This window comes from Coregonus clupeaformis, unplaced genomic scaffold (assembly GCF_020615455.1).
Source record: "Coregonus clupeaformis isolate EN_2021a unplaced genomic scaffold, ASM2061545v1 scaf0705, whole genome shotgun sequence".
Taxonomy (NCBI): Eukaryota; Metazoa; Chordata; class Actinopteri; order Salmoniformes; family Salmonidae; genus Coregonus; species Coregonus clupeaformis.
Window position 1 is genome coordinate 207,501 of NW_025534160.1, and position 16,230 is coordinate 223,730.

At 42.4% G+C, this 16,230-nt stretch overlaps 1 protein-coding gene across 1 annotated transcript in view; it reads right to left on the reverse strand.

Annotated features, from left to right (window-relative positions):
- The window catches only part of LOC121536033, a 28,891-nt gene extending 14,755 nt beyond the window's left edge, over positions 1-14,136 (reverse strand). Inside the window, exon 1 of the mRNA XM_045216424.1 lies at positions 14,031-14,136. The gene's annotated coding sequence lies outside the window, so the exon portion shown is untranslated. The remainder of the gene's footprint in view (positions 1-14,030) is intronic.
- Between the last annotated feature and the right edge of the window lie 2,094 nt (positions 14,137-16,230).

A 16,230-nucleotide genomic window follows, 5' to 3' on the forward strand; every position in this document is an offset into this window, starting at 1 on the left:
TGAAGATGCATTGATTACAAATTAATGAATTTGTGAAGGTGGTTTGAAGGAAAACATGATTGATGTTGAAAGGTTACGAACAAGCATGTAACCGGTTCTGAACAAAATTATGAAAACTGTTTTAATATGGAAATAGCCAAACACCAAGCTAATAGGTGCCTCTGGCTATTTCCCTCCATGCCAAATTACTGAAATCTTTCAAAACCAGAAAAGTATATTCCTCAGAATTAAAGTCAAGGGCTGTTTGGGGGTTTCCACATTCAGTCGATACAGGTACTCACTTTACAAAGTTATGACATTGAGCTTAGTTGTCCTCAGTACATTTAGGAGAAATGTATGGCTCACACACATTGGAGGACCACTTTGGAAATAACTGTTTTTACTCTTTCATGTGTCATCCTCTGGGTTTCTTTATACTTTTAAAACTGTTTTTAAACTGTATGAATTGTTTCACTCAAAAATAAAACCAATCAATCAATCAATACAGTACAAACAGCCATTGTGGGGGCCCAAATTAATCAAGTGTGCCTTGGTGTCAGCCTTACCAACTTCTATGCTCATTAGCACACAAGTTGTTGTCAAGACAGCTCAAACTGATCTGGGACCAGCCTAACTTGATGACAGACACAGTAATAAATCCATAAATTAGTCAAACTGATCTGGGACCAGGCTACCTTGATGACAGACACAAAAATAAATCCACCCAGCTAGCATATTTGGTTCCTTAGAAATTGTGTGAATGTAAGTCTTTGGTTTCCCATTCATTCTGGGAACAAAGCCATAAGTTTCCTGACTGGTAAAACTGAACATTTTTTTAAATGTTCTGAGAACAGAAGTGAACATTTCACCTGTTCTGGGAACGTTAAGTTTTAGTTGAAGTGAGTTTCTGAGAACGTTTTACTATGGTTCCCTGAAAGTTTTCCTGGGAGGTTTTACTATCAGAAATTATAGGTTATTTAGAGGTTTTTGAATAACATCCTTAAAACTTTCACTGAATATTTCAATAAGACTTTTAATAACACTGCTAGCTTAGTTTGTGTTAAAGGGCCATAAAGTTTGCTGGATCGAATCCCCGAGCCGACAAGGTCAAAATCTGCCGTTCTGCCCCTTGAGCAAGGCAGTTAACCCCCACAACAACTGCTCCCCAGGAGCAGATGACGTGGATGTCAATTAAGGCAGTTCCCCGCACCACTCTGATTCAGAGGGGTTGGGTTAAATGCAGAAGACACATTTCAGTTGAATGCATTCAGTTGTACAAGTTATTCCCCTTTCCCTGTTTTGAATTCCAAGCACAGATGGAAATTAATTTGCTTAGGCATTAATCATGCAAACACATTCTTTTGTTTTTTTGTGGCACAGCATCAGTGAGATTTGAACCTATGATGTTCTGTTTCTTTATCGATGGACTCTAGTCCACTGTGCCACCAGGATGGAACAGAATTTGTGTTGTGTTTTCTATGGAAAGTTTTCTTAATATTCTGAGAACATGACTTTAACTAGAACCACGAGGAAACCTGTAGGAAACGTTATGCTGAAGTATTGAAATTCCCACAGGAGAACGTTGTTTCTTAACGTTCTCTGAACTATTTGAGAACATTCCCAATGTGTAAACCATTTCCAGAATGTTCCCAGAACATTACCAAAATGTTTATTAAACTTAACCAATTTTGAACGTTTAGGAAATGTTCTGTTAAAGTAACGAAATACCAAGAAAATAACGTTATTTTGTCAAGTTCCTTAAATGTGCTGAGTGTGTTCCAAAACCAAGCAACTATCCTGCACCACTCCCAGAAAGTTGTGGAAAGGTTGTATGCAAAATAACCATAGGACAACCACTCTCTCACCAAGCTCTAAGAAACACATGGTTCTCAGAACGTTATGCGCTAGCTGGACACCCATTGGTCTGCCATGCATTCCTCTGTGCCAATGGGGTTAGATAGACAGATAATATTATTTGACATCATCAGACAGCACTCACTGAAACCCCACATCAAAACAGAGAGGAAAGGGAAATGACTGTATACAGACTCTTAGAAAGTTCTTTCTTTCTTTCTTTCTTTATTTCTTTCTTCCCTCTTCTCTCGCTTTCCCTTTTTTCTTTGGAACTGTCAACTTTCTTTCTATCTTCAGAAGTGTGTTTTTTCAGCATTGGATGGTGTTTAGATTCTCCAACAGACTCTAATCTACACCATGCTCTGCTTGTAGCATAGTCTGGTTCTTACATGAGGCAGAGACTAATGCAGCTTGTCCCAGCCTTTAGAAAACAGTCTCTGAGCCACAGAACTGAATCCATCAGGTTTATTGTTCTGCTGTGATGGGTCCAACTGGGGGAGTGTGTGTGTGTGAGATGTGTGCAGACTACCGCCTCATCTGTTTTACATTACTCACTGCTCTGTTTCACTGAGCCCCTGTCTTTTAGGGCAGATGGAGGGGTGAGGGAAAGGGATGTGTTCCCACCAAGGGAACCCGTTGGGTAGGGTTTATGATATCTGATGTTATACTTCTATGGTTAGGATTTTCTTTATTTAAATAATGTTCTGACCTGGTATACACAGTGGGCTTTTCTTTCTGCCACATTGACTGACTTTCCTGTGAGGGTATTATGCACCATATGTCTACAGTAGGTCTGGTTGTGTTGTCTACAGTAGGTCTGGTTGTGTTGTCTACAGTAGGTCTGGTTGTGTTGTCTACAGTAGGTCTGGTTGTGTTGTCTACAGTAGGTCTGGTTGTGTTGTCTACAGTCGGTCTGGTTGCGTTGTCTACAGTAGGCCTGGTTGTCTAGCAGTAGGTCTGGTTGTGTTGTCTACAGTCGGTCTGGTTGTGTTGTCTACAGTAGGCCAGGTTGTGTTGTCTCAGTAGGTCTGGTTGTGTTGTCTAGAGTAGGTCTGGTTGTGTTGTCTACAGTAGGTCAGGTTGTGTTGTCTACAGTAGGTCTGGTTGTATTGTCTACAGTAGGTCTGGTTGTGTTGACTACAGTAGGTCTGGTTGTATTGTCTACAGTAGGTCTGGTTGTGTTGTCTAGAGTAGGTCTGGTTGTGTTGTCTACAGTAGGTCTGGTTGTGTTGACTACAGTAGGTCTGGTTGTGTTGTTTACAGTAGGTCAGGTTGTGTTGAATACAGTAGGTCTGGTTGTGTTGTCTACAGTAGGCCAGGTTGTGTTGTCTACAGTAGGCCAGGTTGTGTTGTCTACAGTAGGCCAGGTTGTATTGTCTACAGTAGGCCAGGTTGTGTTGACTACAGTAGGTCTGGTTGTATTGTCTACAGTAGGTCTGGTTGTGTTGACTACAGTAGGTCTGGTTGTGTTGTCTACAGTAGGTCTGGTTGTGTTGTCTACAGTAGGTCTGGTTGTATTGTCTACAGTAGGTCTGGTTGTGTTGTCTACAGTAGGTCTGGTTGTGTTGTCTACAGTAGGCCAGGTTGTATTGTCTACAGTAGGCCAGGTTGTGTTGTCTACAGTAGGCCAGGTTGTATTGTCTACAGTAGGCCAGGTTGTGTTGTCTACAGTAGGCCAGGTTGTATTGTCTACAGTAGGTCTGGTTGTGTTGTCTACAGTAGGTCTGGTTGTGTTGTCTACAGTAGGTCTGGTTGTATTGTCTACAGTAGGTCTGGTTGTGTTGTCTACAGTAGGTCTGGTTGTGTTGTCTACAGTAGGCCAGGTTGTCTTGTCTACAGTAGGCCAGGTTGTGTTGTCTACAGTAGGCCAGGTTGTCTTGTCTACAGTAGGCCAGGTTGTGTTGTCTACAGTAGGCCAGGTTGTCTTGTCTACAGTAGGCCAGGTTGTATTGTCTACAGTAGGTCTGGTTGTATTGTCTACAGTAGGTCTGGTTGTGTTGACTACAGTAGGTCTGGTTGTGTTGTCTGCAGAGGTCTGGTTGTGTTGTCTACAGTAGGTCTGGTTGTATTGTCTACAGTAGGTCTGGTTGTGTTGTCTACAGTAGGCCAGGTTGTGTTGACTACAGTAGGCCAGGTTGTGTTGTCTACAGTAGGTCTGGTTTCTGTTGTCTACAGTAGGTCTGGTTGTATTGTCTACAGTAGGTCTGGTTGTGTTGTCTACAGTAGGCCAGGTTGTGTTGACTACAGTAGGCCAGGTTGTGTTGTCTACAGTAGGTCTGGTTGTGTTGCTCTACAGTAGGCCAGGTTGTATTGTCTACAGTAGGCCAGGTTGTGTTGTCTACAGTAGGCCAGGTTGTATTGTCTACAGTAGGTCTGGTTGTGTTGTCTACAGTAGGTCTGGTTGTGTTGACTACAGTAGGTCTGGTTGTGTTGTCTACAGTAGGTCTGGTTGTGTTGTCTACAGTAGGTCTGGTTGTGTTGTCTACAGTAGGCCAGGTTGTCTTGTCTACAGTAGGCCAGGTTGTGTTGTCTACAGTAGGCCAGGTTGTGATTGTCTACAGTAGGCCAGGTTGTGTTGTCTAGAGTAGGCCTGGTTGTATTGTCTACAGTAGGTCTGGTTGTATTGTCTACAGTAGGCCAGGTTGTATTGTCTACAGTAGGCCTGGTTGTATTGTCTACAGTAGGCCAGGTTGTGTTGTCTACAGTAGGCCAGGTTGTATTGTCTACAGTAGGTCTGGTTGTGTTGTCTACAGTAGGCCAGGTTGTGTTGACTACAGTAGGCCAGGTTGTGTTGACTACAGTAGGTCTGGTTGTGTTGACTACAGTAGGTCTGGTTGTGTTGTCTACAGTAGGTCTGGTTGTGTTGTCTACAGTAGGTCTGGTTGTATTGTCTACAGTAGGTCTGGTTGTGTTGTCTACAGTAGGCCAGGTTGTGTTGACTACAGTAGGCCAGGTTGTGTTGACTACAGTAGGTCTGGTTGTGTTGACTACAGTAGGTCAGGTTGTGTTGTCTACAGTAGGCCAGGGTTGTGTTGTCTACAGTAGGTCTGGTTGTGTTGACTACAGTAGGTCTGGTTGTGTTGTCTACAGTAGGCCAGGTTGTGTTGTCTACAGTAGGTCTGGTTGTGTTGACTACAGTAGGCCAGGTTGTGTTGTCTACAGTAGGCCAGGTTGTGTTGTCTACAGTAGGCCAGGTTGTATTGTCTACAGTAGGTCTGGTTGTGTTGTCTACAGTAGGCCAGGTTGTATTGTCTACAGTAGGTCTGGTTGTGTTGTCTACAGTAGGCCAGGTTGTGTTGTCTACAGTAGGCCAGGTTGTGTTGTCTACAGTAGGCCAGGTTGTATTGTCTACAGTAGGTCTGGTTGTGTTGTCTACAGTAGGCCAGGTTGTATTGTCTACAGTAGGTCTGGTTGTGTTGTCTACAGTAGGCCAGGTTGTCTTGTCTACTATGACCAATGTATTATTATTATTGTACTTTGTACTCTTTCCCTGAACCCAAGTCGAAGAGATGAGGACTGCAGAATACACCGTTTTGGTTCGGGAGGAATGTTTACTTCAATAATTGTGTCTGCTGCTGTTGGATTGCATTGAATTAACCAACTAAAGGAAATACATTTTTTAGAAATGTGCCCAAGTAAGCATTTTTTCGTTGATATTAGCTCATGTTTGAACTGTCATACCCTTTTACTGCATACAGTAGCCCTCGCAATACTAAGAGGATAAGTAGGTCTAATGATATATATTTTTTAAATGTAGCGCTGTGCACAAATAATGACACACACACACACACACACACACACACACACACACACACACACACACACACACACACACACACACACACACACACACACACACACACACACTCGTTCTGTGATGGTGCCTTTTATTCATAGCCCTATCCAATGCAGTTATGCTGCTTTGAATGCAGTCCACATACATGAAAACACTATTATACACCTGCCATAATAACAGCTATTGCTTATTGCATGGGGTAAGTGGATTAAGTCTATTTCAACACAGTTGGGATGAGAAATCTCCTCTTTGGCAGCAATCTCTCCCGCATACTCTCATCTCCTACTCTCCATTGCAAGTGGATGAGCTCAGAATGATGGATGAAAAACTGGGCCAAACCCACCTCCGCTTTATGAGGGATTGGAAACTCTGCTCTAGACTCTCTCACCAGTTTTGGTCTTTTGGGGTATACAACACTAAAGACAATGTTTTTTCTCCCTATACTATTTCTGGAAGTTTCCTGCAGATGTTATGGCAGATAACAAAAAGACTGCAAGAAAACCTTTGCACTTCAAGGAAGTAAAACTTTCCAGTTTCAACCACTAATACTAAGACTTACTGTTTTGCTCTTGTAGAAGAGAAGAGGAGATGTGGGAAAAGGAGAGGAGAGAAGAGGATGCTGTGAGATGCTCCACTTCTTCATAGTAATCTTCACCTCCGGTCAGAGTGAACAGCCTCTGCTCTCTGAGCTAGTGAAGAGGTCTGTCTGTCTGACAGAGAGTGACAGAGAGGTGCTAGGACAGAACAGGCTGTAAAATTGCCTCCTGTTCACACTTTGCTGTAGCAAAACTCCTTCAGATAGATGAAAGATGGGAGCGAGACATTTTATCTCATAGCTCCCTTGGAAATTAACTCTGAACAGAACATCTGTGGAGAAAGAAGATCTCCTTTTCGAATGATCTCCTGTAAGAACTGGACTGAGGTGTACAATTTGACGGAGTGAATACATGTGCGTAGATGATTTCACAGTTTTTAAATCCCCACACTCCGTGCTCTTAGCTATCTATCTAGTTAAAAACATAGAGAGGCTCTGGCTCTGGTTCATTTTCACTGACAGGTAAAGAGCTCCTTTGGAGATAGGGCAAAACACTTCTGACATTTTAATGACATTCCAGAATGTATAGAAAGTGGGGTGAGAGAGTGAGGTGCATGAAATTAGGAGGTGGAGAGATAGAGAAAAATTATCACTTTCACGCATGACTGACTCCGCAGCTGTAATGAATTGAACGGAATAAACCTTTCGATTAAAAACCTGAAATTAAAAACCTGAAATTTGCCAGGAAATACAGACAAGTGGAAAACGTTTTCTTTTGAATTTGAGGCGGAAAGCGTTTTAACGATAGGGCCTGAAGGACTTTACTGCAGTGCAGTCATCAGAGGCAGTAATAGTAGGCCTTTGTTTAAAAGGGAACATGTAATGAAATGTCAGTAGTTATATTTGACTGCGTGTGTGTCAGTGTGTGTGTGTGTGTGTGTGTGTGTGTGTGTGTGTGTGTGTGTGTGTGTGTGTACGTCTACAACATACAGAACCAGTCAAAAGTTTGGACACACCTACTCATTCAAGGGTTTTTCTTAATTTTTTGCTATTTTCTACATTGTAGAATAATAGTGAAGACATCAAAACTATGAAATAACACATATGGAATCATGTAGTAACCAAAAAAGTGTTAAACAAATCAAAATATATTTTATATTTTATATAAGTAGTCAGTCTACTACCTTGTCACAACACAACTGATTGGCTCAAATGCATTAAGAAGGAAAGAAATTCCACAAATTAACTTTTAACAAGGCACACCTGTTAATTGAAATGCATTCCAGGTGACTACCTCATGAAGCTGGTTGAGAGAATGCCAAGAGTGTGCAAAGCTGTCATCAAGGCAAAGGGTGGCTACTTTGAAGAATCTCAAATATAAAATATATTTTGATTTGTTTAACACGTTTTTGGTTAACTACATGATTCCATATGAGTTATTCTACAATGTAGAAAATAGTACACATAAAGAAAAAACCCTGGAATGAGTAGGTGTGTCCAAACTTTTGACTGGTACTGTATGTGTGCACATGCATAGACCTTGCTGGCTGCTGTATCTGATTGAGAGATACAAGCTGTATGCTCTCCTATCCAGCCTGACTGTATACCAATCCCATGTTATCTAGTTTCCCATCCTCCTAACTGTAAATCAATCCCATTGTCACACCCTGATCTGTTTCACCTGTCTTTGTGATTGTCTCCACCCCCCTCCAGGTGTCGCCCATCTTCCCCATTATCCCCAGTGTATTTATACCTGTGTTCTCTGTTTGTCTGTTGCCAGTTCGTTTTGTTTCGTCAAGCCTACCAGTGGTTTCCCCCTTGCGCCTGGCTTTCGTAAGTTCCTGGTTTCCCGGTTTTTACCATTCTGCCTGCCCTGAGCCTACCTGCCGTTCTATACCTTGTTACACCACACTGGATTACTGACCTCTGCCTGCCCTGACTCTGAGACTGCCTGCTGTTCTGTACCTTTTGGACTCTGATCTGGATTACTGACCTCTGCCTGCCCCTGACCTGTGGTTTGCCTGCCCCCTGTTTTTGAAATAAACTTTTGTTACTTCAACACTGTCTGCATCTGGGTCTTCTCCTGAAACGTGATACCCATGTTATCTAGTTTACCACCCTCCTGACTGTATACCAATCCCATGCTATCTAGTTTACCACCCTCCTGACTGTATACCAATCCCATATTATCTAGTTTACCACCCTCCTAAGCACAGTAGCCACAGGTTTCTCTGAGAAAAAGTGCAGCCAGCATAATGAATAGGAGTGTTTACGCTATCGCTCTTCCTCGCTACTGTATCCTAATGCTGGGATCATTAGCATTGTAATGCGATTGCGATTTGTAGACATCCTGTCGGGTAGCATCCTTAGCCAAGAATTTAATCAATTACTGTATGCAGACAGTGGAAGCAGATGCAACACAATGTATTGTGGAAATGCTGTTAGATTTATTTAAATACTGTACACATCTCTCTTTCATATGGCCTTTCCCCTCAACTCTCTGGTTACCATTAAATGTCTGAAAAGTAAATAAATGCTTTGTCTCCCCTAGGGAATCTGTACTGAAAGTTTGATACTTTCAGATATTTTCCACAAGTCTTTCTACAGGTGGATTTAAAGGGATATATACTGTAACTCCCCAAGCCCTTTAAAGCCCCATAACCCCAAACGAATAGAAAAGATAACCAGGAAATTATACGGTGCTTGTCTTTTCCCATTAATTTGGGATTATGGTATATAGCTGGATCTACACAACAGATGGCCAGGGTCGTGAACTTTATTTCAAAAATAAGACCACTTTTGAAGTCTGAAAACATTGGACAAACTTTGATTTTGGGGGTGTAATGTTCCTTTAAGGTCATCATACGTCCACTGACCACAGGTTGACTAATGGATATGTAATCATGACCACAGGCTGACTAATGGATATGTAATCATGAGCGGTGCTAGCAGAATAGATTATCAATATGAGAGTCTAATACCAGCTATTAAATATAGATGAGGGGTCTCTGATTTGCAAATGTCAGTAATACAGATCAGATTGGGTTTTGATGAATGTAAATGGATCAAATGAGGTTGCTTAGTGACTGATATATAGATGAAGCCTAGCTCAATGTGTACGGCTCCATCACAATAAATACATTCATGGAGCTGACCAACCATTGGGAATATGTATGTTCTAGGCATTTTAGAACCTTTTACAATTATATCTTTATAACGTTTACTCCTTTTATATAACATAATCCACTGAATACAGACATTGAATGCAGAAAATGTAGCTCTCTTGCTGCCTCATGCACATTCATGAAAGCACTGTGGAGCAAGTATAAGATATACAAGCAACATGCTGTGCACAGCGTGCAGTCTGAACAATGTTGACATGATTATGAAATACTGTAGGAAGGGCTTTACCCCATAAATGGTAAATATAGACTGACCTTTAGAAAAGATAGAGCAAATGAACATTTGCAAGTTGCAACTTTGAAAATCTTGATTTACAAAATCACTGCTTTATCTGAAATAAAATAAAATAAGTGTGTTTGCGACTTGCTATACTGTCAGAATGAATGAGCATGTTTGTTGTGACGTCTCGGTAAACAAACTCAAGAATATTGGAGGGTAATTAGTGGACTGTGTGTGTGTGTACGTGTGTGTGTGTGTGTACTGTGTGTGTGTGTATGTCTTGCCAGTATTTCTCGACTTTGCATCTGGATGAGACCATGCAACACTGATTTAGCACAATACGCGTAATGAGTTTCGTTTGGCCAATTAGAAACCCTAATAAGCCTGGTGTGAGAACACAGAACGGCCAATCTCAGCGCAGACAGGTCATTAAAGTGTTCCGTGATCACCATGTTGATTATGAGGAGCACTTCGATGTCCCCCAGAGGCCTATTGCGTTGAAATGTTACAGGAATGTACAGGAACCTATACAGAAAGACACCGCTCAATAAGGATGTTCAACAGTTCCAATTGTTTCATTTAATTGAGGATCAAGAATACAGTACTTCGAAAGGCATTGACAATAACTCAGCTTTTATGATGAAGTAGTGAATATTGACTGTTCATACATTTGATTTCTTCCTTGATACAATTCCAACAGGTACGCCAGCCAACTCCTGACTTATTTTCACCATTTTAACCAGTGGAGGCTGCTGAGGGGAGGACAGCTCATAATAATGTCTGGAACGGAGCGAATGGAATGGAATCCAACACATGGTAACCATTCCACCAGTGGCGGCTGGCCGATAGAGGGCGCTAGGGCGCCGCCCCTAAATAAAATTATTTTAAAAAAATAAAAAATAAAAAAAATAATAATAATAATAATAAAAACATCAGTATGTCAATATTTGTGTGTTTGAAATATGGAATGCACACAGTAATATGTGTAAGATATGATAGAAAATCATATTCGCAACCTTTCCTCTGCCTGTCAAACGCCTCGTCAGCTCTGGGCGATACAGAAAGTGCCCCGAGGAGGCGGGTCTACGTAGCAGTTAAGCCAATTGCTAATTTAAGATATGAATGTATGACATAAAATGTAGTCAATAAGCGATCTTAAATCGAATCCAAGGAGGGCGATTATTTTACGCCCCAAGCTCGCCCCTGATAAAATAAGGACCGGGGTCCAGTGACGCCATTTTTACTAGACAACAATGGCGAACGCAAACGTTACTCCTCCAAGACCCAACCCTAACTCGGTGAAATCTCTCCTCCAAGATCCGTTTGAGAGGAGAACTTTGTCAGAGAAAGTTCGGGTGAAAGAGCTGGGCCCAGATCAACCTGACCTCTCAATCAGACAGCAGGCTAGCGAGAAAGGGAAGCAGTATATGCGCGGCTTCTCCCGTAGCTGGTACACCAGGAAGGCTTGGCTAGCTGGGTGCACTGATGCTAATGCTTTATTTTGCTTTCCGTGCTTGCTTTTTAAAACGACGGGGGTCAGATTCAGCATGGACAGGTACCGGAGTGAGGGATATGAAGCACCTGTCAGAGAAGGTAAAGAAACATGAGAACACCAGGGCACACATGGACAACTCTGTAAAGCTAGCTGTATTAGGAAGGGTGAACATTGCTACGCAGCTGGATGACGGCCACAGGATTGCGGTGAGGAAACACAATGAGGAGGTGGATAAAAACAGGCACATTCTATCCAAAATTATCGATTGTGTGAAGTTCTGTGGGGCTTTTGAGTTGGCCTTGCGTGGGCACGAGGAGACTGACTCCTCAGACAACCCCGGCATTTTCCGGGGCTTAGTGGATTTTGTTGCCTCCTCGACAGTGTGCTGGAGGAGCACCTGAAGACAGCTACCGTTTTAAGGGCACGTCAAAGACGATACAGAACGAGCTGTTGGACTGTATGCTGTCAATGCTTAAGGATTACATCCTGGAGGAAGTAAAGAGTGCTGATTTTATCGCCATTCAAGCTGACGAGACGACTGACGCTTTCCACCCACTGCCAGTTGGTGCTTGTGTGAGTGATTATCATAGAGCCGTCACAATTATATTTGTTTTAGTATTTTAAAAGGAAAGAGAAGACACAATCAGACGTTGATAATAATGCAGGAAAGTACTACACAGTTTGTAATAATTATTCAGGTGTCCACCAGGTCAATTTCTAGAAGAGGCCTAGTTGTTATTGAATATTAACTTTATTGCTAAGTGAACAGCAGAACAAAATTATGTTGCATCCCTCTCACAAATGTAATAGAAAAAGGCTTTAAAACGTAATAACATCAGTTAATTATGTACATCACAGGTTAAAAGCAGTTACTAGACATAGTTTGTGTGTATATACACACTGTCTGTCTGTCTGTCTGTCTGTCTGTCTGTCTATATATATATATATAAGTCACTGGTTGTGTGTTGAGGGGGAATTACAGTGAGTTAAGAAGTCTGATTGCAAGTTATCAAATTAAACTTTATTTTTGGACCCAGGGCCTCAATTCCCTCTTTGTGTGGGGACAGCGCATCTGACGAGCAGCAACAGCCCATCAAGCGACCGGAGGATGCTGGGACCAGGAGAACAACAGAGGTTGGCTATAGAGGTAAGTTGTGATGTAATTGTCAGTGTTTCCCACCTAGAACTTTTTTCAGGCCTGGTAGTATGTAGCCAAAACCCTGAACAATCAGCACCTTGGTAATCATATACTTGAGTTGGACATAGGCATGTGTCAGTCAGGATCACTTGCATCAAAATAGCTTAATTGCAAATTAAAGCTGATGATGTATCTTTTACAGGTATGTGATACCATCCTGAGTCATGCCAAAGAGAGGTTCTCCTTCACCCAGCACCTCATCAGCGCAACACTATTGCACGGAGAGTTGTTCCCACAACACAGTGTGAAGTTCCCGATACAGCGCTTGAAACAACCGTGAGGCGTACCCCATGTTGAACAAGGCCAAGCTCAAAACCAAACTGTCCCTCATCTATGAGAACAGTGAGTTCAAGGCTTGTAGTGGTGCAGTGCCCCTGTACCAGTTCTTCATGGAGAACAACCTTCAGAGCACTTTCACAGAGACTGCCAGCCTCCTCAAGATCCTCATCACCACACCCATGACAACTGCTGAGTCAGAAAGGTGCTTCTCTACACTGAAAAGGATCAAGACCTTCCTGAGAAACAGCATGACACAGGATCGCCTGAACGCTCTGGCCATGCTCTCCATGGAGAAGAAACTTGTCAGGGACATTCCTGACTTTAATCAAAGGGGTCATTGAGAGGTTTGCCACTCAGAAGGACAGACGGGCAAAATTCCTGTACAAATAAGATGACAGACACACACACACAGAGCAGCTCTGGCCGCATGTTTCTTTGTATATAGTTGACCTTAGCATAAAAAATCCAGTTATATATGGTACTCTAGAAAGTCTTAATAGTGTCTTTGCTAATATTACTGTATATATGTTGTTTTGTATCAATTAATTGTTGCAGTTCTGGAGCACATTAACAATTAGTCACATTTAGTATGATCATAAAATACTGTATGCTATTCTTCCAGTCAAAGGTTTGAGTTCATCCACTTGATATCCATTTCTATATTATACATCCTTTCATACAGTGTAAGATTTCCTATAAACTTTATAATAATTTCATGTTATTGTCCACTTTCCACTCTGTTCTGACAGCATGCCTGTTGCGTTGCCTGTTTACTACCAATGGTGAAAAGTTCACTTTAAATGCAAATGAAAGGCTTGGGTTTGTGTAATATGTTTTTGTGTAAGAATGCCTCAACTTTTTAATATTGGCATTAAATAATTACTGAATGTTTCACTGAGCACTGCTGTCCTGCAGTTTGTGTTAAAATATATCGCGATGGTTACAGGAAAAAAAAAGTATGGCACAGCCCCACCGAGAATATTTTTCACCAGCCGCCACTGATCTTTGGGCTACACTGCACATTATTACATTGTACACGTTCGGCCTGTGGACATCTGTTCTACAATGTGCCAGCGGAGCATGAGACCCATTGTTGGCATAACTGATCTCTTTCGGGCAGAGTATACCTGGCATACCCCTTTTTATCCACTGTATTGAAAAAGTGAGAAAGAGGGAAAGTGTGTGGTGTTCCTTTCACCTCTATAGTGGCATCCAGCTTAAACCAGGCCCAGCTCCAGCTACACTTGATCCCTGAATCCACTTGTTTAACAAGCAACACCTCATTTTCACCTAATTCTCTCATTCTGAAAATTATCCACATACTGTAGAGGGAAAACATTAGTTCACAGATAGTAGTTATTTCGTTAGCTAGTTAACTACCGGTAGTTAACATTTCACACAGATTGCCAGGGTCCAGTAAGCAACTAACGCGTTATAACCTGAGGAACGGTAAGGAGTTAGCAAGATGCTAACAATACTTGTTCCAACATACTTTCTCCCTCAAACTTTCCAAATACCAGTTGTTTTTCGGTTCCAGCTCATGAAGCACACTTCATCACCTTCCCGGTCTCCGTGGTCAGGCTTCTCACCTATCTCTTCGTTATCGTTCAGGGGACGCGCTGCTTACTAGCTTCTTCTGGGCTGTGGGCAGTTCTTCTTCTTTGGTATCATGGCGTTCACACATGTTGTTTGTGCATGCCGCCATCTACTGTGCGGTAGTGTGTATTCAATCACGTTACATTTGTGATACAAAAATAAAAGGGGGGGGGGATAAAATAACAAATCACCACCAAATCAAATCAAATCCAACAGGTGCAGACATTACAGTGAAATGCTTACTTACAGCCCTTAACCAACAGTGCATTTATTTTTAATAAAAAAGTAAAATAAAACAACAACAAAAAAGCGTTGAGAAAAAAAGAGCAGAAGTAAAATAAAATAACAGTAGGGAGGCTATATATACAGGGGGGTACCGGTGCAGAGTCAATGTGCGGGGGCACCGGCTAGTCGAGGTAGTTGAAGTAATATCACTAACTGTAAGTCGCTCTGGATAAGAGCGTCTGCTAAATGACTAAAATGTAAATGTAATGTAAATGTAATATGTACATGTGGGTAGAGTTAAAGTGACTATGCATAAATAATTAACAGAGTAGCAGCAGCGTAAAAAGATGGGGTGGGGGGGCAGTGCAAATAGTCCGGGTAGCCATGATTAGCTGTTCAGGAGTCTTATGGCTTGGGGGTAGAAGCTGTTGAGAAGTCTTTTGGACCTAGACTTGGCACTCCGGTACCGCTTGCCGTGCGGTAGCAGAGAGAACAGTCTATGACTAGGGTGGCTGGAGTCTTTGACAATTTTGAGGGCCTTCCTCTGACACCGCCTGGTATAGAGGTCCTGGATGGCAGGAAGCTTGGCCCCAGTGATGTACTGGGCCGTACGCACTACCCTCTGTAGTGCCTTGCGGTCGGAGGCCAAGCAGTTGCCATACCAGGCGGTGATGCAACCAGTCAGGATGCTCTCGATGGTGCAGCTGTAGAATTTTTTGAGGATCTGAGGACCCATGTCGAATCTTTTCAGTCTCCTGAGGGGGAATAGGAGACCACCACCCAACCCTACACCTATATACCAATATTTCATAAAAATAAAAATCTCAAATCATCTTATAACTCTTCTGCAGTAAAATCTCATCCACCCAGGTACTTCTCGGCAGCTTCCACCTATACTCATTAAAAACCCATTACTACGGCCTGGGAGGACGGGACACCACCCCACAACACACCCTGTAAATCTTCTGAAGTCAAATCTCGCATACCCAAATACTTCTCTGCAGCTGCCACCACAACATCTATTTTCTGTGATTTACGTTCCATTTCTGCGGTACAGTTGATAACCATTGCTATGAAAGCTAATAAGCCAACCTTACTGAAACATAAATAACTTGTTGGCCTATCCCTCTGTGCTGGCACACATGTACTACTCACTGGGATCCTCTCAGGATCCCTCACTCTATCTCCCTCTACTTTCTTCACTGCCTCGGCATAAGACACCTTCTGCACTACTCTGACTCTGGCCACCTCAACCTGCCTCTTTCACCCCAGCAACATGGGCATCCCTACAGTTGACACACACAACTTTATCCACCGAAACTACACAATCCTTTGTCCTATGTCCTCATGCACACTTCCCACATCTTCAAATCTCCCTCCTACACTCTGCTGTGACATGACCATAAGCGTTGCACCTGAAACAGCGCAATGGATTTGGCACAAAAACTCGAACAAGATAACTAATATATCCTAACATGACTTTGTCGGGTAAAGACACTGACTCAAAACTCAGAAGGACTGACAGTGACTCCTCTGTTTCACCAAGCTCCCCACCGGGTCTGTGTCGCACCAAACGGTTGGCATAACAAACACCAGGAATCTTCAACTTCAATTGCTCCAACTCCACACTTAACGCTACCCCAGAAATCACTCCTTTCAATGGTGCCCTGTTCCTAAGAGCAAAGCAAGAAACAGATCTTGACCCAAGTTACGTGAAACGGAGCGCCTGCACCCTCTAGTCAGAAGAAACACAAGTATAGAAACAAATATCACAAGTCCACTACAGGTTACCTTCACTGATTCAACTGCAGCCAACTGCTTTCTCACCCACCCTGAAACCACAAATGGATCCACTTTCTCCAAAAAATGTC